The sequence below is a fragment of the Lepisosteus platostomus genome, unplaced genomic scaffold (assembly GCF_059453375.1).
Source record: "Lepisosteus platostomus isolate fLepPlt1 unplaced genomic scaffold, fLepPlt1.hap1 Scaffold_79_H1, whole genome shotgun sequence".
Lineage (NCBI taxonomy): Eukaryota > Metazoa > Chordata > Actinopteri > Semionotiformes > Lepisosteidae > Lepisosteus > Lepisosteus platostomus.
The window spans coordinates 82,404-106,851 of record NW_028291691.1 but is presented as its reverse complement, the minus strand read 5'-3'; the positions used below and the strand labels follow the sequence as shown (position 1 = coordinate 106,851).

Genomic DNA, 24,448 nt, shown 5'->3' with positions numbered 1-24,448 from the left:
GCGGTCTTAAGCCTGATATAGCCAAAGCCCTTCAGTTAAAAGAGCCCGAAATAGGGCAAGATACGACTAAACAATTTGAGGAAATAGTTAAAATGGCACGGCAAATCGAGAGAAATATGTATGCTAAGGTGCGGGCAATACAAACAGGGTGGACACCCCCCATACTGAAGGGTGGAGCTGGCCCTGACACCCGACTAAATCCAAAAGGCGAAATTACAACTCGGTGCCATTATTGTAAAAATTTCGGACATTGGCAAAAGAATTGCAAAAAGCGATTAGGCAGTGAGGGCAGGATTGGAAGATACCGAGATCCCCCTTTCAATCCCTCGAATCGAGAGGGGCAAAAAAACCTGTTGTCACAATTACAGGATTTGAGCGAAGCAGACAAACGCGCTATCAGGGAGCTTTTAAACTAGGACTCCCCCTAGTGGCCTCCCTACGCCTATCTCAGGAACTGAGTGAAAAAGAGCTCAAATTACAATGCACGATTAATGGGATTCAAATGTCACTTTTATGGGACACTGGGGCTCAATTATCGTGTTTATCTGAACAGTCAGCCAAACGGTGTGGTGTCATGTTCACAGGGAGGGAGCTGGAGGCCACTGGTGTAGGGGGTAATCGAATAACACTCAGAGAAACTCAAAAACTCAAGATTAGACTAGGAGATGGGGAGGTAACATTTAATGCTGTCATGTGGGTAGGATCTACCCCAGATCTGTTGGGATGGGATGCTCTGAAATACCTACAAGGGGTTACATTAACCATACATGAGGAGAGGGTGGAGGTAAACATCTGGTCCCTCCAAAAAGACGAACTAAAAGGGCATTCAATTTGGACTATGGATAAGGACGAATGCGGGCTTCTGGATATGGAACCCGCCACATTTACTGGGAAATCCCCGCCATACACAAAGCCATATAAAATCAACAAAGAGGCGGAGGAAGGGGTTCGACCAGTAATACAAAAACTATTGACTCAAGGCATTGTACGAAAAACACATAGTACAAGCAACAGTCCAATATGGCCCGTAAAGAAAGCCAGCGGAGCATGGCGATTCACAGTTGATTACTCAAAAGCTAATCAACACATCAACCGTCTCACCCCCTTGGTAGCAGACCCCTCTGCTATTTTTCAACTACTGACCCCTGAGCACCAGGTGTTTTCAGTAATTGACATGGCTAATGGGTTCTGGTCTGTTCCTCTACACCCAGAGTTACAAGATTGGTTCGCTTTTGTTGTAGATGGAGAACAATATACTTGGACCAGGTTACCACAGGGGTTTCATAACAGCCCCACCGTGTATCACATGGCACTTCGGAGGCATCTCCGGGAGCTGCCTCAAGTGTCCTCCGTCGTTATCCAATATGTGGATGATATTTTAATCGCGTCTCCTGACGAGGAAACCCACAAGAAGGACCTCCAAATTATTCTCAACCAACTGGTTAAAAAAGGACACAAGGCTAGTTATAGCAAAGCACAGTTATGCCTAGACACCGTAATTTACTTGGGACAAAAGATTAGTCAGGGAAAAAGGGAATTGACAGAAGATCGGGCCTAGGCAATCCGAACACACCCTAGTCCCAATACGGTGAGAGAGCTCCGATCATTTCTGGGTCTGTGCAATTTCAATAGAAATTGGGTTGATGCTTTTTCTGAAAGGGCCAAACCACTTACAGACCTATTAAAGGGGGGAGGGAGGTCCCTTGATCCTATTGCTTGGAGTCCTGAAGCTGAACATGCTTTTAATGATTTAAAACAAGCTCTGTTACAGGCTCCTGCATTGGGGTTTCCTCAGACAGATCAACCATTCTACCTCTACGTAAGTGAAAAGAATGGATTTTGGACAGCTGTACTAACACAGGAACATGGGGGCAGGTACCGCCCGGTAGGGTATTACTCTGGATCCTTGGACGAGGTAGCCAGGGGCTGGGGTCCATGTCTACGAGCCGTTCAGGCCGTCTGTCTAGCAGTACAGGCAGTCAATAACATAGTACTAGATCAACAACTGATTGTTCGATGCCCACATGCGGTACACACCCTCATGTCCCTGAATCGGGTCAGTCAGGTTAATGCGATACGATGGAGCAAGTGGCAGGTCTTGTTAGAGGCTCCAAATATTACCATTGAACGTGAAGGAGCTCTAAATCCAGCCACATTGTTACCTGACCCATCAGAAGCCTACATGTTAGAACACAGCTGTGATGTTTGGGCAATGGGAGAAGATGAGGGCATCAAAATAGCCGAGCAACCACTAAGGAATGAAGACCTCATCCTCTTCACTGATGGAACTTAATTCACAAATTCTAGTGGGGAGAGGAAAGCGGGTTGGGCTGTGACTACAGAACATGATATCCAATGTGGGGGAAGATTTGAGGTACCCACGTCAGCACAGTGAGCTGAACTGAAAGCTTTGGTGGAAGCCTGTAAATTAGCAAAAGGCAAGACCACCATAATATACACAGACTCACGATACGCATTTGGAGTATGCCATGACTTTGGAAGGTTATGGAGTAATAGGGATTTTTTAACCTCTGCTGGCACTCCGGTAAAGAATGCAGATCTGGTGTCTGAGCTGCTTGAGGCTCTCCAACTCCCAAAGCAGGTAGCTGTAGTCAAATGTAAGGGCCACAGCAGAGAGGACACTCCCGAGGCCAGGGGCAATAAGCTGGCAGACTGGACAGCACATCAAGCTGCCCTGGGGCAATGGGAGGAGTGGGCTATAGAAAAACCTCTTCAGATTATTTCAGTTTGCACAGTGAACATACAGGCACTCCGGACGGAACAGCTCAGCGAGCTCCAGGCCCAGGCCCTAAGGATTGAGAAATGGACCTGGATGGAACGCAATGTGGGGCTGCAGAAGGATGGGACCTGGAGGTGCCAGCGTACAGGCAGACCCGCCTGTCCCAAGCAACTAATGCCCTACCTGGCACAGCAAATACACTCCACAGGGCACCCAGGTGTTAGCCAAATGACTCGACACTTTGCTCAGAGCTGGGTGGGCACAGGCTTCACACCCTTCGCAGCTGATGTGGTACAACGCTGTGGCGAGTGCCAAAAAGCCTCTGGAGCACCGCCGGTTCGGGCTCCTAATCTTCGACGTCCTGCACCCGAGGGGCCCTTTAGACACTGGCAAATAGACTATTGTTCACTGCCACCCTGTAAAGGGAAAACAGGTCTCCTAGTGATGGTGGACCAGTTTTCTAGATGGGTGGAGGCTGTCCCTGTCAAACGAGAGACTGCGCAGACAACTGCCAAATATCTCGTGACAGAAGTAATTCCCCGATGGGGACTCCCGTGTCGCATAGACTCAGACCAGGGCACACATTTTACTGGAAAAGTGTGTCAGGTGGTGGCAGACCTACTAGGGATCAAATGGGACCTGCATTGCCCTCATCACCTGCAGTCCTCTGGCATGGTGGAACGGGTGAACCGGACTTTGAAAGCTAAATTGACAAAGTACCACCTGGGAGGGATCCCCTGGGTGGATGCATTGCCCGCCGTACTGTGCAGCATCTGGGCTGGAACAAATCGAATAGTGGGGCTGAGCCCGTTTGAGGTGATCACGGGGCGTCCCATGAGACTGAGTGACTCTCCAGGACATGACAGAGTAGGCTTGAGTATACTAACTGATTCTCTGTTACAGTATTGCAAGTTGCTGACAGAGGCCACCCAAGGAGCCCGCGAGCAGGTCCTGGAGGCGTGGGGACCACCACCTGAAGGAGGGCACGACCTCATCCCAGGAGAGTGGGTGTGGATCAGGAAATTTCCTTCACAGGTTCTCCAGCCCAGGTGGGACGGACCCTACCAGATCCTGTTGACAACTGAGTCTGCGGTTCGAGTGGAAGGAAAAGATCGCTGGATCCACGCGTCACACTGCCGACGAGCCTCATCCCCATTTACAGACTCAGAATGAAATCATTTCTGTCAATAACGATAATTGTTGCTGTAGGACTATGTTCCGCAGGGATTAATGATCATCTCTCCCACAAAGGAGAACATGGAATTAATTCCTTTTTAGGCCTCTCCTATCTGACAGCTAAGAAAACCAACCAAAGTGCCTGCTGGGTGTGTGCCGCATTACCCAAATATGTACAGGAAGGACTTCCTATGGGGGCCATTCCTTGGCGTCTCGAGGAAGTCATAGGCATGATCATTTGGAGGGATAATTTAGGAGATTTTAATATGACAAACTATGGGGGTTGCCATAACACGACTTTAACCTGCACAACATTACAATATCTACAGGAGCGAGGCTTAGAGCCCACGAGTTTCACAGGCTCTTACGCTCCTAAATATAACAGAAGCCATACACCACCATACCTGACTCTAAATAAGGAACGTGAGGGAAACATATGTTTTCAGCACACTAATGGTCTGCACTTGGTTGGATGGAGTCGTTGCAACCTTACCATCGCTGCAAATATATCCACCTCTACCTTCCAAATTCCAGGATGGGATCGGCACACCCCACAATTTGGTATAAGCTTCTTATTTTCAGAGGCATGGGGAGCGCCAAACGGAACATATTTCATTTGTGGAAAACGAGCCTACCCATGGTTGCCAGCCCAGTGGTCTGGCTCATGTTATTTAGGATATGTGGTTCCTCATATCCGTGTTCAAACCCACAGCCCCTTCGGACCTAACCACAGACCACAAAGAAAATTGGCTGATTGGGAATATTATTTAGGTATAATATTTCCACAAGCCGGCATGAACTTTCTGAGTCGAGAGTTAATTCAAATGGCCTCGACTTTAGAAGAATTAGCAAATTCTACCTCATCTAGTCTGAAGGCTGTTAATGATGAGATGGTAGCCCTCAGAACAGTGGCCATGCAGAACCGACTAGCTTTAGATTATGTACTGGCGGCCCAAGGAGGAACTTGTGCAGTAATTGGCACTGAATGCTGCACATATATCCCTGATAATTCTGAGCACATCTCAGATCTGGCCCAACACATTTACAATGAGGGACAGAAATATCAGGACTATTATACTGAAAATTGGGGAATTGGGTCTTGGGTAAAGTCTGTGTTTGGGGCCTGGGGTGGAACCTTTTTACAGTGTTTATTTGTAGGAATAGTATTGTTTATATGTATAATTGTAATCATCACGTGCACAAAAACATGTATCACATCTTGCTATAACCGTGGAACGTACAATGTCATGGCAATACATACCTGTTCGCCAAGAAAGGAAAGATCTGCCCTGACATTGTATGTATAAAAATAGGCTACACTGACGTATGCCATATTTTATAAGGGGGGAATGAAAAAAGATGTGAAGACGGGGGTTTGAATTTAATCCTTTCTGTAGGGGGTTTAGACTTTCAAGTCACAAGCTGGGGTTTATGGCAGGAAAGGGGGGTTAACTGATAAGGATTGCAGATGCAAGCTAGGAACCCCCCTGGGTGTAATGTTAAACTGACCATTTGTCCAGAACATCGTAAACTGGCCAAATACCATGAACCCCCCTCTTTACCATCAGACCGAGTGACGTCAGAAACGGAGAAGAAAACACTATATAACCCAAAAGTTTGTAACAGTACGGGGAACAATACTTCGGTTTTGTTGTTTCTTGCGGGAAACAAGACTTCGGCTTTATTGTTCCTTGCATGCAATAAACTCATCTGTTTTACTTCATCTCACGATCAAGAACCTTATTTCTTCTGTTACAACAATACTTAGAAGACAAAGATACTGTATCAATTTATGTTGCATTAGCCTGATTATGATTAAAAAAACACATATAATTAAACACGCGTTTACGATTTAAATCAAAACACGATTTAAATCAATATAAATGTTTATATTGTAACGCATACTGTCCAGCCTCCATTTCTCTATAAAAATTTACTCTATTACACACACACACACAATAGAAGCAGGAAGCAGAAGCAGTGACCGTTGTCAGAAGGGAAGAAGGTGACTATTCATTGTTATCAAAAATGACTTAGAATCGATCATGTTGTGATTTTTGAAATATAAAAGTCAATTGATTGTCCATAATATTGCTATTCTATTTTTTCGAAGAAATGTTTGTTAAAAGAAAAGTCCAGCACCAGCTGGATTTGAACACACAACCTGTGAGCTGGTAATCGCGCACGTAGACCAGTAGGCTACAAGGGAAGTCACATGAAGATGGAGGCTAAACAGCCCTACACAGCCCTGTCGCAGTACACGAATATAATCATATCGTTATTAAATTCTTTAGATACGCGATTCCATATTATATTAGCAGAAAAGCTTAAAACTACCACTTTTTCACACGCTATTTCACATGCTAGTTAAATACTTCGATGCTTAAAATCGTTAGGGAGAAATGGAATACCGGTGTGTATTTTTCCTTTAAAGTACCGATTCCTGGAATCTGACTGGCTGACACCCTTCTGAAGTGGTTCCATAAAATCTGGTATACGGAAAAGAAAGCGTTGATAAAAAAGCCTGGATTCTCATGTATCTCATACAAGTATCTTTTAAAACAGTCTTTGCTGTGCTCTTGAGGATCCTTGTGATATTTTGAGCTCTAGTTGAATGATAAGTGTCGCATTTTAAATCATTTTCGTAGTTAAAAATTATGAAACGCCCTGTTAAAAGTAAGGGAGTTTTTATGCCCGTTGAAGTAAAACAAAATGCCTGACAAAGTATGGCTTGGACAGATTCCAAGTGCTTGTACAAATGTGCTAAAGAAATTATACTTTGAGTATACAGCTTGTCCAAAGTCATTCATTATTAATACTATTAGTAATATCTTCGGTAAAGGCTTTGATGCATAAATATTTCTGATAAAGGTAGGTTGTGTACTTCTGTCCAACTGAGCAATCTTGCTTTCATAAAATATACCAACATTTTAATGACTAATGATTAACATGCTGTAATACACAGTTCAAAATTAAAAGCTCAAATGCTGTACATGAGAGGTTAAGCTCCCCCTGGCGGTTTTACAAGGTGACGCCGGATAGTTTCCAGCATGACGTCAAATGATGCGATTAACCGCGTGATACCGCGACACACCGACCGGGGTATGCCGCGAAATACCCCACCCATTTTGAATGGCTGCATCTGTATACAGTACAGTTTGCATACAGTACTGTGTTTATGTTCCTAAACTGATCTCTTTTATGAGCAGGTGAAAGGCGTGGTGAATAGGAGATTTTCAAAAATTACTGTGCTTTGCATGATTGGAAACAAATGCGTGATTGCGAAATGCTGTGGTGTTACTTTTACAAAGACGGTCGATGAAAAAAAGAATGTGGACCAGGGCAATACTTTGAGTTTACAGCTTGTCCAAGGTCATTCATTATTAATACTATTAGTAATATCTTCGGTAAAGACTTTGATGGCGACAGCTCAAACATGAGAGGATGAGCTTTATTAGCTCCACCTTGTGGAAATTCCGGATACTATTATTTTAATTGCGGTACTATAGGAGAATTTACGGTAAGTCGTGGTAGACTGAGTAAAGCGCACCGCAAAATATTGCGGTATCGCCCGCTTGTTTTGAATGGCTGCATCTGTAAACCACAGCTTAAAGAAGAGCACCATCTCAGTGCCATACTAATGTAAATGAAGTAATACTAAGACATGTTCTTATGGATTTGTCTTACCTTGAGATATGTAATTGGATTTCAGGATTAACTTCCACATTCAATGTACTGGTGATTCTTTGCCTGGTCAGTACCTGGGTGGGAGACCTCCAGTGAACAATTAAGCTTGCTGCTGGAAGTGGTGTTAAGAGACTCTTAGGATCTTCCAGAGGTGTCTGTCCAATAGCACTAGTTGCCTTAGAGCTGGCTCAAACATTGCTCAAGAGTCTACCTTTCACAGATGCGCAAAGATGAATGATGGGGGTGCACGCTTCAAGGAGCCTTCCAACTGTAGGGACTGATTAGAGACGATCCGTAGCATGTGTTCGTTTCCATATACGCCCCGTGTCTCAACGGTAGGACAGAGTCAAATACTGCCTCGACACGTAACAGCGTTATATTAAACCGCAGGACTTGAGGGCTGTTTTGTTTGAATGTTCAAGGCATTGGTAAGAGCGTAGGTCAAGGGCCATTGGTGCATCTCCTGTAACTGGAGTAAAAATGCTATTCAAAGTGCAGTGACTAAAATCGTCGTCCACATGTCTCCGTTGTTGATTGCTTTCTGTCTAAGAAAGTTCTGTTTTCATGTCCGAACGGTGAGACTTTATCATTCCAACTTGAAGCCACCCTTAAGTCCTCTGAGGTGTGTGTGTGTGCTTGCACGTATGGCGTAAAAGGTTTCTTAAACGGAGAGCGAACTTGAAAAAAGTTGCCTCCGCCGCCGCCGCCTCGCACTCCCTGTTCGATTGTAGCAAGAAGGCAGCGGCCGTGGCACTCGCTGTTGTCGTGGCCGAGTGGTTAAGGTGACGCACTTGAAATCTGTTGGGGTCTCCCCGCGCAGGTTCAAATCCTGCCGACTACGGCGTCCTTTGCATTTGGTTGCGTGCGTGCGTGTAAAAGGACCAGCGCCGTTTCGTTTTCGCTGGGACCTTTAACACTCTAAATCGCCTGGACCCGCAGCCTGTGAAATCGATTCTTCAGCACCCACGAAGGACGCTTTGCAGCTGGACACAGGTAACGATGCTTTTCTGCAACAAGCTTTCCAGCTGAATTTTCTCGGCAGCTCCGTACTGAACCTGTTCTCCATTGCAACATAGCGGAGGCTCGTCACGTCTATAGCAAGGCTGTGTAGGACCGCTTACGCCACAGTGACTTGTACACAGACCACATGAAAGGCAAGCAAAATACCCTTTTAAAATTCCAAAGACTCACAAGGTCAGAGGAACAGCGATGACCTGAACAGATCTGTTACAGAAGTCTAGGTTGACCTTTTTAGAGCTGTAATTGCATTTTTGTTTAATAGAAGATCAAATCTACTCGCATGTACCAGCACCTTACAGTTTATTGATGTTAATTCTGTTTAAGTAATAAGATTGCTAACGATGTTGGACTTTAGTCTGTGTTTTTTAGAACAAATTGCTTACACTTCTGTAAGGAATACGCAGTACGTGCCTTTGTCAGTCATTGCTCACCATACCTGTAACTTTCTTATCTAACTCACTTCCTCAAATGGTGAAGGTCCACAAACATAAATGAAAAAAAAACCCTTGTTGTAGATGAGGTGCACAAAAAAGCAGCCCCTGATAGTGTATAACACATTTATACTATTGCAGAGACACATGTAACATATTGTAGCGTTTGCAGGTTCTTTTTCAGAACTAAAGAACAGTGGAGACGCGATTAACCAAGCACTGACTTTATTTAACAACCACACCAAAACCAAACACAGGATCTACACACACATGAGGAGACTGACGAACACGTACACACATTTAGGGTGGTAATTACCTAACAACACACTCTACTTTTACAGGACTACACAGGGCACTAGAATTACTAGGACATTATTTACACAGGTAGGGTCAGCCGCTGGTCATCGTGCTGACCCTCAGACTCTTCCCGGCTACCACTCCCATCATGCCCAGCTGTACTACGAGCGCCTAGGGGCGCTTCCTCCTCACCACCAGGTGAGGGCGTTACACTGCCCCCACCTGAAGCGTCTGGCGTCTCGCCGACGTCGAACACCCCCCTCAGGCTGTACTCGTATTCGGCCAACTGCTGCGGAACCCTGCGTGAGCGGCCGCTGCGCCGCGGTGACGGCTGGCGATCCACGGACGCCACACTATCGGCCGGCTCCGGCCCCGGCTGCTCCTCTGGAGCCTCCCCACACGGCTCCTCCTCCCGGGCCCGGTAGGGGGCCAGGCGGTCTCGGTGCAGGACCACCACTCTCCCCCGTGTTCGCAACCGGACACGGTAGCAGACCTCGCCCACCACCCCGAGTACCTCAGCGGGCCCCTCCCACGACGGCGGCAGCTTAGGGCTGAGGCCTTTGCGGCGGCGCGGGTTGTACACCCAAACCGAGTCCCCGGGCTGGAAGGCAGGCCCCCTGCAGCGCAGGTCGTAGTACCGCTTCTGCCGGACCCCCGCCTGTGTCAGGTGGGTCCGTGCAAAGCTGTGCACCCGCTGCATCCGCTGCCGCAGGTCCCACTCGTAGTCCGGTCCAGCCGGCGGTGCCGACCCGTCTCCGGGCGGCGGGCTGAAGACCAGGTCCACCGGTGTTCGCATTTCCCGGCCCAGCATGAGCGAGGCCGGGATGCACCCGGTGGATTCCTGGACCGCGGTCCTATACGCCCAGAGCGCAAGGGGGAGGTGGCGGTCCCAGTCCCGTTGGTGCCGGGACACCAGGGTGGCCAGCTGGGTGGCGAGCGTCCGATTAAACCGCTCTACCAACCCGTTGCTCTGGGGATGCAGCGGTGTGGTCCGCGTCTTAGTAATCCCCAGGCGCTGGCACACTCTGGCGAAGACCTGGGACTCGAAGTTACGCCCCTGGTCACTGTGTAACTCCTCCGGCACCCCCAGCCTGGCAAACATCCCCTCCAGCAGTGCATCGGCCACCGTGGGGGCACTCTGGTCCGGGAAAGCGTAGGCCTCCGGCCACTTCGTAAAGTAATCCATGGCCACCAAGACGTAGCGGTTCCCGGCCTCAGTGCGCGGAAACGGGCCCAAAACGTCCACTCCCACCCGCTCCATAGGAGCCCCCACCTGGTGTTGTTGGAGGGGGGCCCGAGAGCGCTCGGGGGGACCCTTCTGCGCCACGCACACCGCACACGTTCGGCAGTACCGCTCCACGTCCCGGTGGCAAAGACCCCAATAAAAATGGCCTCGGAGACGCTGCAGGGTTTTTTTACCGCCGAAGTGCCCCACACCCGGCTGGCCGTGCACCGCTCGGAGCACCGCCCCGCGGAGCGACCGAGGCACCACCAGCTGCCACCGTACATCGCCACTGGAGGGTACCCGCCACCCACGGCGCAGCACCCCGTCCTTTACCTCCAAGGCCTCCCACAGGGCGCAGAGGGCCTTGACGGACTTCGGGTGCGGGGCGAGCTCCTCTCGCGTAGGCCGCACTCCTGCTGCCCTCCAGCGGAGCACCGGCCCCACGTCAGGATCAGCTGCCTGACGTTGCGCCAGGTCTGGCAGGCCCACCCCCAGCAGCCCCTCCCGGGCCGTGGCCGCGGCGCTCACCCCCGCCACGGTGCGGACAGCCTCCTCACGCTGCTCCCGCCGGGCGCAGTGATGGCAGTCCGCGGCCTCGCAGGGGCGCCGCGAGAGAGCGTCGACATTGAGATGGCGAGACCCCGCACGGTGCACGACAGTGAAGTCGTACTCCTGCAGGATCTCTATCCATCGCGCCATCTGCCCCTCTGGCTCCTTAAAGTGGAGCAGCCAGGTGAGGGACGCATGGTTGGTCCTCAACCGGAACCGGGTCCCGAACAGGTACGGCCTGAAGTGGTGGACCGCCGCCATCACCGCCAGCAGCTCGCGACGGGTCACGCAGTAGTTCCGCTCAGGCCTAGTCAGAGCCCGACTATAGTAAGCCACTACGCGCTCCCCATCCGGCCCCTCCTGCGCCAACACCGCCCCCACTCCCGAGTCACTCGCGTCGGTGTCGAGAATATACGGCAACCGCGGGTCAGGGTAGGCCAGCACGGGGGCCCCCACCAGAGCTTCACGCAACCGGCCAAAGGCAGTCTCACAGCCAAAGTCCCAGTCAAAACGGCGGCCCTTGTCGGTGAGGCGGTGCAGCGGGGCAGCGATGCTGGCAAAGTCCCGGACGAACCTCCGATAGTACGAGGCCAACCCCAGAAAGCTGCGGAGCTCCGCGACGGTGCGTGGAGTCGGCCAGCCCCTCACTGCGGCGACCTTACCTGGGTCCGTAGCCACCCCTCGCGGTCCAACAACATGTCCCAGGAAGGTCACCTCCCGCCGCAGGAGCTCGCACTTGCGGGGGTTGAGCCTCAGGCCAGCACGGCGGATGCAAGCCAGCACCGCCTGGAGGTTCGTCAAGGCCTGGTCGAAACTCCGTGCATGAACCAGCAGATCGTCCAGATACAACACACACTGGTTCCGCGGGACCGATGCCAGCACCCTCTCCATCAGCCTCTCGAACGTCGCCGGGGCATTGCACAGGCCAAAAGGCATGACAGTAAACTGCCAGAGGCCCTGGCCGATGGAAAAGGCCATCTTCGGGCGAGCATCGGGAGCAAGCGGTACCTGCCAGTAGCCGCAGCGGAGGTCCAGGGAGCTGAACCAGGTCGACCCGGTGATGTAGTCCAGGGCGTCATCTATCCTCGGCAGGGGGTAGGAATCCTTCCGGGTGACCTCGTTCAGCTTGCGGTAGTTGACGCAGAACCTCCACGAGCCGTCTTTTTTTTTAACCAGTACGGCTGGCGCCGACCACGGGCTCGCGGAGGGCTCAATTACCCCCGCTGCGGCCATCTCCCGGATCTTTTCCTCGGCGGCGGTCCGCTTGGCGTGGACCATGCGTCCCGGTGGGATGCGGATGGGCCGAGCGTCGCCGGTGTTGATCTCGTGTTGGACCAGGGCAGTGCGGGTGCAGTCCTCATCCCTCGCCGCAAAGAGGTCTTCGTTCTGGGTGAGTAGCTCCTGGAGCCGCTGCCGCTGGTCCTGATCGAGGCCCTCGCAGCTCCACTGGAAGAGGTCCTCAACGGCACGCCTCGCTTCCATGCAACGCTCGGCCCCCGCCGCCGCCTTGTCTGACTCAGGGGCAGGATACGGCACGCTCGCTCCCCGCGCCGATGGGTGTGGGAATCGCTGATCGGCTCCGGCAGGGAGGGCATCCTCTCTCCGGGGCGGCCGCCCCAATTCTACTGGACCACTACTGGGTAGCCCCTGTAAGGGCTGTGGCCACCTGTCGCACCCAGGAGTTGCTCAGGCTCCCTATGTGCGCCGCCGATGGGTTCTGCGTCTTTCAGCGTCAGCCGGCGCTTTACGGAATCGGGTAGTGTCTGCCACGAGATGTTCATTCTGCCCGCTTCTGACACCAATGTAGCGTTTGCAGGTTCTTTTTCAGAACTAAAGAACAGTGGAGACGCGATTAACCAAGCACTGACTTTATTTAACAACCACACCAAAACCAAACACAGGATCTACACACACATGAGGAGACTGACGAACACGTACACACATTTAGGGTGGTAATTACCTAACAACACACTCTACTTTTACAGGACTACACAGGACACTAGAATTACTAGGACATTATTTACACAGGTAGGGTCAGCCGCTGGTCATCGTGCTGACCCTCAGACTCTTCCCGGCTACCACTCCCATCATGCCCAGCGGTACTACGAGCGCCTAGGGGCGCTTCCTCCTCACCACCAGGCGAGGGCGTTACAATATATATATATACTGTATATATATATGAAACAGAAATAGAAACAGAAACAGGAATCGCTTACTCACCTGGAGAATCTCTGTAGGAATATCTAGCATTTATCAATGGAAATAAAAGCTGCTTTAATACAGTGCATGTTCAAACTCAAACCCTCAGCTGCTGTTCTTGTTTGTTTTGGGACAAATTGCAACTGAGCATCGCATGAGCCGTTACGTACCCTTATCTGTTAGGGAATTTCAAGGGAGGAGTTAGGTCAGAATGGGTAGGCTGCAAAACAACAAGTAAAGATTTATTCCAAGATGAAACGTTGTGGCGGTTTTCTTATCTTTTCAGCATGGACTCAACTTTTACGTGTTCCTTATATGCTATATATGTATATATTAGCACCAATGTCGTTCTTAAAAACTAACATGAAATTGTCAGGGACATTCAGCTATATACAAAGACGAGACAGACAAAGTAATAATTCTATATTAACGTGGCCTACATATTGACGCAATGATCGAACTAACTGACATGTTCTGATTCAGATCCCCTGCAGTTCATGCCAATTAGAACAATAGCAATGCTGAGTCCTCCCAACCCTACTGAGCACAAATTCAGCTGCTCTCCAGTTCTGTTCTGCATTTTTTTTCATTGCAATTGAGCTCGGAGCTGGAGATGATCTCCATACAGTTCTGTGTTAACTAGCCCACACTTACGTGCTAATTTACGGGTTGTGGCAAATGCTTTTCTATAGTTCATATACATGACGGCAACCTGTTACCGAGGAACCTGAGAGGTTTAAAAGCCTCATGAGCCAGGCAGGACTCGAACCTACAATCTTCTGATCCGAAGTCAGACGCATTATCCATTACGCCACTGGCCCATAGAACAGGCGCTTGCACTCCACCACAGAGAGCTCTACACTGCTACTAGTAGTACACTTCCCCATCTAAATTTTCACAGCAAGAAACTTGTGTTTCCTACTATCTTTATCAGGTTTAAAATATCATCTCCTTAAAACAGAAAAAGTGTTGGTGTGTCGTGCTGAAATTCTGATTGATTTTGAATTCAAAGAAAAAAGGTTTTCTTCCAAAACACCGTGAAATTGTCACATCTTGCAGACAATAGGTGTATTCCATGTTGAAAAGAGAAGAAAGAAAACCATGGAGCCTTTTACAGGTGTGAGGCTTCTTCAGGTGTGAGAAGACCTCACGGCCGAAACGCTGTGTTTCCGTTCTTCTCTTTTCAGCATGCAATAAACCTATTACTTGTTCCTTTGCAGCCGAGGCATGCTGACGTAGCTACCCAGCTGAACATCTTGCAGACTCTACAGTACTTCTCTCCTGTAGAAGTAAAGCAGGGCTTGCTGGGTGAGCTTTTGCTCCGGTAAATTAGGTCACGTGTCATGTTAAATCACTTCTTCTAAACACAACATTTGCTGGTGCTAGCTTTCCCCATGAAAAGAGACATTTCCCTTACAGTACATGACATATCATTTTTATTCTATCAATAAGTATAGAAATAAAACAAAAGAAAAAATGTTGTCGCCAAAGAATGCACAGCTCTGTCGCCTTGGGGAGGTGTCAAGGGCATTGAGCTCCTTGGACATGAGAAGTGCCAGATAAATGCCATTTCTCATCATTTCTCTTGGCGTCAGTTCTGCTATTAAATGGGACGGAGGCAACGGGCTCAGAGAGCAGGTTAAGTGCACACTGAACGCAGATGTGTCCAAGTGTCTGTAAAAGCGCGGTGCTCTGCTGGCGCTGTTCCCTAGTGGCTTAAAGTGCCTGCCTAGTAAGCAGGCGATCCTGGGTCTGAATACCAGCGGTGCCTCTCTCCGTGTCTTGTTGTGCCGAATGTCTCATTTCAGACAAACATGTACAGCTTGGTTCAGTTTAATGCAAGAATTCATTTCCTTTCTGGAATAACTTGTTTTTGAAGAAATCCATACAGCTTGTGAAAGATGAAATCCATTTCTTGGTTGTCAGTGGAAAAAGATTGCCGGCTGCAAGAAGCGCAAGTGATTGTTTTCTTTGACCATAAACCTGCAAATGTAGGGCGCACAAAAGACTGTCAGACTCTGTGGTGCTGAAAAGTTGGTGGTTCAAGCCCCTCCAGTATGCGTGTCTCAGTTTTTCCAAAGTAAACATCATCACCATCGCTAAAGAAGATGGCGCAGAAGGCTCCACAGCCGAAACGTTGTGCTTCTTTTCTTCTCTTTTCAGCATGGAGTAAACCTTTGCTTGATCCTTTGCAGCCTAAGCATGCTGACGCAGCTACCTTTCTCTTCACACGCCTCAATCATTATTCACCAAAACGATCAGCAGAATAAGTCGCCTTTGTGGTGATGTCACTCCTCTGCTTCACAAATGTCCTTAGTGACGGGCCATTTCTTTCTGCCATTTTTCCGGAGCGGTTATTGATTGCTCCATCATTTCCCTCTTACTTTCCATCACTAGATTGAAAAACAAAACAGAAACAGGCTGACAGGACGACAATCAAATTGCAAAAACTCATCAAAGCACTCGATAGAGTATTTGAATCCACAAGTAGCTACGAGCAACTTTGTCCTGGCTTGCATGAAAGTCGGAAAATGTCAAAAAGAAAAAGATGGTGGCTTTTTCATATTCGTTCTTTTATTTTTAGTTCGTTGCTTCTTCTGTCCATTGTCCTCCTGCCTGGCTCTTGACCTGTGACTGTTTGAACGCACACAGTAGACTTTCATGCAGGGGATTTGTCCTCAGCCTCTGTGAAAGACCCACCCACCCCCATAAATAACTGCTCTAGAAACACATGAATGCAAAACTAAACCACAGCTTAAAGAGGAGCTTGTCATGACCGCCAGGCAGTTAAGACCAACTCTTAAGCAATCTAAACAGCACCAGCAGCGGGTGATTATTAACAAACGCCGCCGCACGAGTTAACCCACCTGCACACACTCCACCGTGCGGTACGCAGTGCTATTTTTACCAGCTTCCCGCTGGTATTGAGTCTACTCCTTGAGAGCTCTACCTGGCGTTTTTTCCATTACCTCGTTTATTCTGGATATTGGACTCCCCTTCTGCCTTTTCGACTTTGGACCTCGCCTCTCACCTCGGACTGTTTGCCACCAGTGTTCTCCCTGGATTACGACTTACCTTACGCCTCTTGACCACGAAACAAAGCAAAGCAGAGCAAAACAAAATGAACAAACGAAAACCCTCACGTCCCGCACTTGCATATAACACTGTTACGTGCCCAAGCGGTATTGTACGTCATCCTAGCACTGCACCCCGGGGCGTACGGTATATGGGAACGAGCACACGCCACGAATCGTCTCGAATCACTCCCTACAGCTGTAAGGCACCTTGAAGCGTGCACCCCCAACATTCTTCTTTGCGCATCTGTGAAAGGTAAACTCTTGAGCAAACTCTGAACCAGCTCTAAGGAAACTAATCCGATTAGACGTTACTTTGACTCATCCTTTAAGGGACCCTTGTTAATTGGAGAAATCAATGATTTCGAATGAATTCTGTATGCGTTAAAAGACAGCTATACACAGAAAACATGCAGGACACTTCTCATGATGTTTCCCGAGCCGAAACACAGTGCGTTTTTCCAAGCCATCTGACAAAGCCCGCCCACTGAAAACTGCAGCAAATCGTGTAAAGACGTTCAAGTTTGTAACTACTGCACGCACAGGAAGCAGAATAAATTCCTCTTTTCAAACTGTCAAAGGTTTGCTTTGCGAACACTGCAGGACATCGCACAATCTCTTTTGAACGGGGACAAACGATTTCTTATGGGGCACAGTAAGTACAGACGTTTAAAAAGCTCCACTCATGCCGACGATGCAGCATGAAGAAGCGCAACCTAACGTTTGCATTCCTAGCAAATTCCTTTTATTTTTTGATAAATAAAGACAGTCTTGTTTAACAAACAACACACACAACATTTTACATTGTCAATTCAATTCAAATCAATGTATTTCTATATAGCGCCTTTCACAACAAGGTTGTCCCAAGGCACTTAACAATGCAAGTTGTTAAGAGCCTTGTGCCTAATATGCCGCCTAGGTTACGTGCTGTCTCTTTGAGGCAAATGTTTAAATCCTCTGAGTTAAGTGCTGAAGTTATAGTAGTCCTATCAGTATTGTTGCCTCCGATCAACAGATCCTCATTTTTCTCAGAGTTGAGTAACAAAAAGTTTTCACACATCCAAGTATTTCCTTCCTTAATGCGTTTAACTAAACTGATAATAGAAGAGTTGTCGTTTGGTGTAAACAAAATGTTTATTTGAGTGTCATCAGCATATGAATGAAAGTTCATATTATTTTTTCATATTATCCTACCTAGCAGCAGCATGTAGAGAGAGAGAGCAATATTGGTCCCAGCACTGATCTTCTGGTACCCCAAATTGAACTGGTGACATTGATGAAGCAGTACAATTATTAGATATTTGAACATAATGAAAACGATGAGTAAAATGTGAAGTAAACCACTGAAGGACGGTTCCAGATAAGCCAACCTCAAACTCAAGCCTGTGTAACAAAACAGAGAGGTCAACTGTGTCAAAGGCAGCTCTAAGATCTAGAAGCACAAGCACTGTTGCATTCCCCGCATCAGTAGCTAAGAGAATATCATTTACGACTCTTGTTAATGCAGTTTCAGAAACCAGACTGAAATTTCTCAAGTATATTATTTGAATCCAGATACGATTGACGTTGGGCAACAACTATTCTCCCAAGACTTTTAGATTGAAATGGGACCTTTGAGACAGGCCTGTAGTTGTTAAGAACTTGTGGATCCAAATTTGACTTCTTAAGGAGCGGTCTAACAACCGCTACCTTAAATTGATCAGGTACAACGCCTGACGCAAGCGATGCATTCATCATACTAATTATAGGTCCTGCCAGTCCTTCGAGGGAATCTTTGACTAGCTGAGTGGGGATGGGATCTAGCGAACAGGTGGTTGACTTTGTCTTACGTCTGTGTTCATGAGTCCACCATAAGAAGAAATCTGAACAGGAGTGGTGATCATGCGAGGTCACCATGGAGGAAACCACTGCTCTCCCCCCAAAAAAACCACCACTGCCCCTCTCAAGTTTGCTAAAGACCACATGGATGTTCCACAGCAACTCCTGGAACAATGTTCTGTGGACAGACGTGACAAAAGTTGAACTTGTTGGTAAATGTGCACAGCGTTATTTTTGGAGATAACAAAACACTGCATACCAACTCCAAAACCTCATCCCACCTGGGAAGCATAGCGGAGGCTGTACAGCTTGCAATCATCGAGGGACCGATGAATTCCAAGATGTATCAGGAAATTCTACAGCAGAATGTCAGGGTGTCTGCCTGTGATCTAAAACTCGAAAGACGCTGGGTCATGCAGCATGACAAAAACAAAGGAGTACATCAACAACAGAGTGGCTGAAACAGAAGAAATTCCGTATTTTGGGATGGCCAAGTAAGAGTCCTGACCCCAATCCCATTGAAGTGCTGTGGCGTGATCTGAAGCAGGCCGTTCAGCGCAAGACATCCCAAAAATATACATGAACTGAAACAGTTTTTCATAGAGGAATAGGCCAAAATACCTCCTAACCGCTGCTCAGGTCTGACCAGCCGCTACAGAAAGTGGGGATTGAGGTTTTTGTCATAAAGGAGGTTCCACTAGCTCCTTAATATAAGGGTTCACGTACTTTTTCCATCAATGACCTTGATTGTTTAAACCATTTGGTCAATAAAGAAACAGCAATGTCAAATGTTGGGCGTGTGTTGTTTGTGAAATCAGACTCTCTTTATTAATTATTATGACTTAGATAAAGATAAGATCACATGTTAGGAGCCATTCATGCAGAAATCCACATCATTCCGAAGGGCTGTTTACAAAAGTTTTTCTCCCAACTGTATGTGAGAGAAAAGCAGAGACGCTCACTGAATAAGGTGGAGTTGTAGCTTTGCAAATCACAAGGACATTTGTACGCTCAAAATGGGACAGGAGCACCCCAGATGGGACTCAAACCCACAATCGCTGTTTTAGGAGGCCAGTGTCTTAGCCATTAGGCCACTGGGGCACACTGGGGAGGGTCAATCACGCTGATGAGAGCCAGTTTTTTTTTCCTTTGCTTTTTCAAAGGGATCCCCAAAATTAGGGAAGTTAGGCAGCAGAAGGTTTACTGTGACCTGAGAAGGACCGGCATCCAATCACGGTGGTACACACACACACGCTCTCACTCATCTGAGCTACACGGCTACCAAGATGATCTCAGGTGCGCCGAGCTGGTACGGAACATATTGAACTGATCGACGGCGAATTGTCTCTCAGACAGGCTTTTCACCTCTGAGCTCCCTGACTGACAGTGATCAGTTAGGCAGTAAAACAGTCAGCTGCTTCTAAGCCTTAAACAGCTGCATCTCGGCGCTTCCACGGAGAGATGATTTGAAAGCCGAACATCGCCCATTGGGAACACCTTACTATCACTAGTTTAAGAGACTCTTAAGGTCTTGCAGAGGTGCCTGTCTAATAGCATGTGCTTTGCAAGCTATAGGTGTTTAGGCTGAGGCAGAATGCCTGTTAACAAAATGTTTTTCTAAAGGGGCCTCGCACTCTTTTCCAAGCAATGGTCACCATCCCCACCGAGTGTCACAATGTAGTCATGTCCTAGGACATCACCTGTTAGTCTCCATTTGTCTGCCACCAACACTTTAGGTTACGGAGTCACAACCGCACCCCGGAGACCAGAGGAGCCATTGGCGTTCTGGCGGCGCAGATTGGGCTGAAGGTGGGACGCTTGAATCTCGCTGTTGGAGGCCGTCTGAAACTGACCCAAGCCTTTCCCTTGAATTAAATGTAAATAAGAAATGAACCCCAGATGCACATGGAATCAATCACGTGTTTCCTTTGAGCCGTTTCAGAGACTGCTCCAGAGTTTACCTTGCACAGATGCGCAAAGATTAATGATGGGGGTGCACGCTTCCAGGCGTCTTACAACTGTAGGGACTGTTTAGAGACAATTCGTAGATTGTTCTCATTTCCCTCTATTCCCCGTGTTGCAGTGGTAGGATGACGTAAATTCCTGCTTCGACACGTAACGGCATTATAATCAAGTGCAGGAGCTGAGGGCTTTAGTTTTGTTTCGTTTTCCATGGCGTTCGTAAGCGCGCAAATCAAAGGCAATTCCTGCGTCTAACACGAATGTAAATGCTTTGGAAAGTGCAGTGTGGTGCAGCTTGTAAAATCCTTTTCCACATTTGTGGTTTGTTGATGTTTTTTCTGTCTGCCAAAGTTGCATTTTGACATCCGGACTGGGGGACTTCATCATTTGAACGTGAAGCCAGCCTTAAACCCTCTGAGGCATGTCTGTCTGCCGGCACGAATCTTGTGAAAGGTATTTTTTTTTTTAACGGAGAGCGACTTTAAAAAGGTTTCCGCAGCGACTTCGCACTCCGTGTTAGATTATAGGAGGAATGCGGCGGCAGCGAGCTCGCTTTTGTCATGGCCGAGTGGTTAAGGCGATGGACTCGAAATGCGTTGGGGCTTCCCCGCGCAGGTTCGAAACCTGCCGACTCCGGCGTCTGCCGCACGTCGCCTTGTGCCTGCGCGGCAAAGGCAAAGTGCCGCTTCTCCTTTCCCGGTACTATAAAAATGCTAAATCGCTTGGACCCGCTGCCATGGAAAGCAGTTCTTCAGATAACCACACATTCTGCGTTCGCACCTCTGGTGCTCTACTTATGCCTTTGAAAACCTAATGAATAAAGCTGAAAGAACCGACACGATATGTAGGTGCTCGTAAAGCACGCATTCAAGAACTGTTAACAGCAAGGGTTTCAGTGGGTTAACTGAGGAGAAGGCGTGATCGCTAATTGTTGACTTTTTATTTGGTGTTAGAAACACTCTTACTGTGCATGATGTGCAACAAATGTAGCCACAGAAATTGCATCACGCTTTCATGTATGCTATTGCAGACACCAACGTTGCCTAGATAGAAAACCGAAATAGCCGTGGGTTTGCTTGTTGGTCTGAAGGATCTCTCTTCGAATCTCTATCATTTGTCAATGGAAGTAAAAGGCGCTGCAATCTCATACGTTCAGAATCAAACCCGCAGCTGTTGTTCGACTTTATTTCTTGACTAATTACAACTGAGTGTCGCATGAGCAGTTACGTAAACTTGTCTGGTATATTTGAACACAAATGCCGTTCTTCAATTAAAACTAACAGTACATTGTCAGGGACATTCAGTTCTATACAAACAAGAGACAGACAAGAGAATATTTCTACCTTTCATGTGGAGTACGTGTTGACTTACTGATCGGAATAATTGAAAAGTTCGGGTTCATAGCCGATGCAGTGCGTGCTAATTAGAACAACAGCAACGCTGAGCTCTCAGCACCGTACTGAGCCCAGGTGTTTTTCTAAAGCTGTCAGGTGCAGTTCATTTACATGAAGGAAATCTCTTACTGGGTACGATTACAATACAGTAAGTAGCACAGGCTACTTAGGGAGTAGCCTGATGCGTTTAAAAACGACCCGAGCCAGGCAGAAGTCGAACCTACAATCTTCTGATCCGTAGTCAGACGTGTTATCCATTGCACCACTGACCCTGGTGCAACACTGCAGGACTGCAACCCGGTGAGCTCAGCACTGCAACTAGTAAAATACCCCCGGTCCATTCTTTTCCAAAAGTGAGAAACACCTGTTTTCTACATTTTGTCTGTTTTAAAACCATATCTCTTTAAACCAAACCAAGAGTTTGTCTTTTGCTCTGATATTCTGATTCATTTCGATTTCAAAGAAAAAAAAACTACCTTCCAAAGCATCATAAAATTGTCCCTTCTTCCAGACTCTACTTCTCTCTTGTAGTAGTACAGCAGACCTTTCCAGGTGAGCAGATCACAGAGTCCGAAATGAGCTTCCTCCATCAAGCAAAGTACCTGAACATGACTCTGTCATCATAAAAGCGCCCCTGTAATAAAGAAATTCAATCTGAAATCAAGAGGGCAGTTGCCTACTGAAATACAAGAGGTCATCAATTTTAACCTAGCAACACATTAAAGGCTGCATCTATACAAGTACGATTCTAGAAATGCTCACCAGATTACGTTTTAAGAAGGAACTGCGCTTCAGGTTCTGCCGAGATCTTAACTCAGATGGCAGGATTCAGAGTCCGGAGTGCGGACTGATTGCGCACGGAGGGTCCATATACTGTGGATCCCTCAGTGATCTTCCGCGTATTCAAACCGCCAGCGTGTGACTCCCCTGTCCCCGTGACCTCATTGCTCTGCTCTCTCCTCTGTGCAGCCGAGCCCGATTCACGGTAAAGTGAAAAAAAAATATGCCCTCAACGTGAGATTTACTCTGGAGCAAGGATAGATGTTACCTTTTTATCATTGAACAGGATGTATGTGATGTGGCGACTAGGTTCAATTTTGTATCCTCTTTAAAAGATTAAGGACTGGGGTGAGCGTGATTTACCACCCTTTCAGCTAAGAACCCGACGTGCGCACCGTTTAAGCTGCATAGACTCGGTCGTTTAACTCTTCTCCATTAGCAGGGTTAAGGTTAAAGAAAAAAAACATTGCTGACTTCTTTTTTTTTTTGCCAGCTGCTAGCGCTGATTAGCAAGGTTTGTATTTCATGTTTTGCAAGTTGCATCCATTTTAAGAAAAACAAGTCGTGTTAAAGACAGGAAATGAATACTTGCATTTAATTAAGTCTAGCCGTAGGCAGTTATCCACTGGGATTCAGACCCAGGGTCTCCTGTTTACTAGACAGGCGCTTTAACCAACTAAGCCACAGAGCCCCGGGAGTGCTGTCCTTTTGCAGCCACTTGGACACACCACTCAGACACATCTGCATTCGGTGTGTGCTCCGCCTGCTCGCTGAGCAAGTTGCCACCTTTACATACAATAGCAACATCGACACCAAGAGAAAGGATGACAAATGGCTTTTATCTGGAACTTTTCATGTCCAAGGAGCTCAATGTGCTTTCTGTGTACAACAGGGCCACTGAACTCCACGCTGGCCACTGAACCACAGCAGTGGCTTGCTGGCTTGACATCTCCCAAGGAAAATGTTGAAATCGCATGTGGAACAGGAAAATGACCCTCGAGTACGAGGGAAAAAAAAGAAAAAGATCATCTGGAGCGCGCCAACCCAGTTGGGACAGCCCAGTTTTGTTGACGAGGTGGCCGAGTGGTTAAGGCGATGGATTGCTAGTCCATTGTGCTTTGCACGCATGGGTTCAAATCCCATCCTTGTCTGTTTCCATTCTGTTTTTGATCCCTATTGCTCAATGCACAGTGAAAGCATTGCATACATGTGTCTGACAATGAGAAATGGGCCCCTGAGACAGTCATTTGCCTGTTTCACAAATGATCGTATTTTACTAGAGATTCTGTTTGGGATTCAGATGTGCATTCGGACAGCAATCCCTTTCAAGAAATGATACGTTCTGGATGAGGTCAAAGGTGCTGGAACACTGTATTTAGGATGTGTTTGCAGTTATTCTGTGTTTCTAGCTTCAACCCAGTGATATATATATATATGCTCACTGATTTTTTGGTACATGCCCAGGGCAATAATCATTATGAGGATTTATTTCCATATGTGCTAGAGGTAGTGTTGTGAAATTCTTCAACACACTGGATCGCAGGTTTAAACCTGCACTCTTACTCCTTAAATACCAACAAATGCAGATATGTAGCAATCATATTGTAGCGGACACTCATTTGCCTGTTTCACAAATGATCATATTTTACTAGAGATTCTGTTTGGGATACGGATGTGCATTCTGACAACAATCTCTTTCAAAAAATGATTTTACCTTATCGCAGCTTTGCCCCTCTTGCCTCTTTGGAAAATATCTCCATCTTGTGGTCGTTGTTGGTAATGTTTAGACAATATCTCCATCTTGTGGTCGTTGTTGGTAATGTCTAGACAATATCTCCATCATGTGGTCGTTGTTGGTAATGTCTTCTTATGCCCTTTTTTATTTCAATTCTTTATTAGTTGATTCTAGAATCTCTACAATAGAGCTGAAAATATCAGTTTTGTAGCAGACAATATGACATTAGTTATAGTCCAATTAAGACTTTATTACCCTGTTTGTAACATAACAAATTAAAATTGATTAAAACTAAGTTTGGAACACCAGGGAACATAAAAAATGATTTTTAGGAAAACCATGAGGTTCTCTGTGTCCGATG

The 24,448-nt window shown here is 47.3% G+C and overlaps 3 non-coding genes across 3 annotated transcripts; 2 read left to right on the top strand and 1 right to left on the bottom strand.

Annotated features, from left to right (window-relative positions):
* Positions 1-8,362: 8,362 nt before the first annotated feature.
* trnas-uga (transfer RNA serine (anticodon UGA)) lies at positions 8,363-8,444 on the top strand. Its single transcript has one exon. It is a non-coding gene; the product is annotated as a tRNA-Ser (tRNA).
* Positions 8,445-14,072: 5,628 nt separating this feature from the next.
* Positions 14,073-14,145, bottom strand: trnar-ucg (transfer RNA arginine (anticodon UCG)). Its single transcript has one exon. It is a non-coding gene; the product is annotated as a tRNA-Arg (tRNA).
* A 9,276-nt stretch (positions 14,146-23,421) lies between these two features.
* On the top strand, positions 23,422-23,503 carry trnas-gcu (transfer RNA serine (anticodon GCU)). Its single transcript has one exon. It is a non-coding gene; the product is annotated as a tRNA-Ser (tRNA).
* The last annotated feature ends 945 nt before the right edge of the window (positions 23,504-24,448 follow it).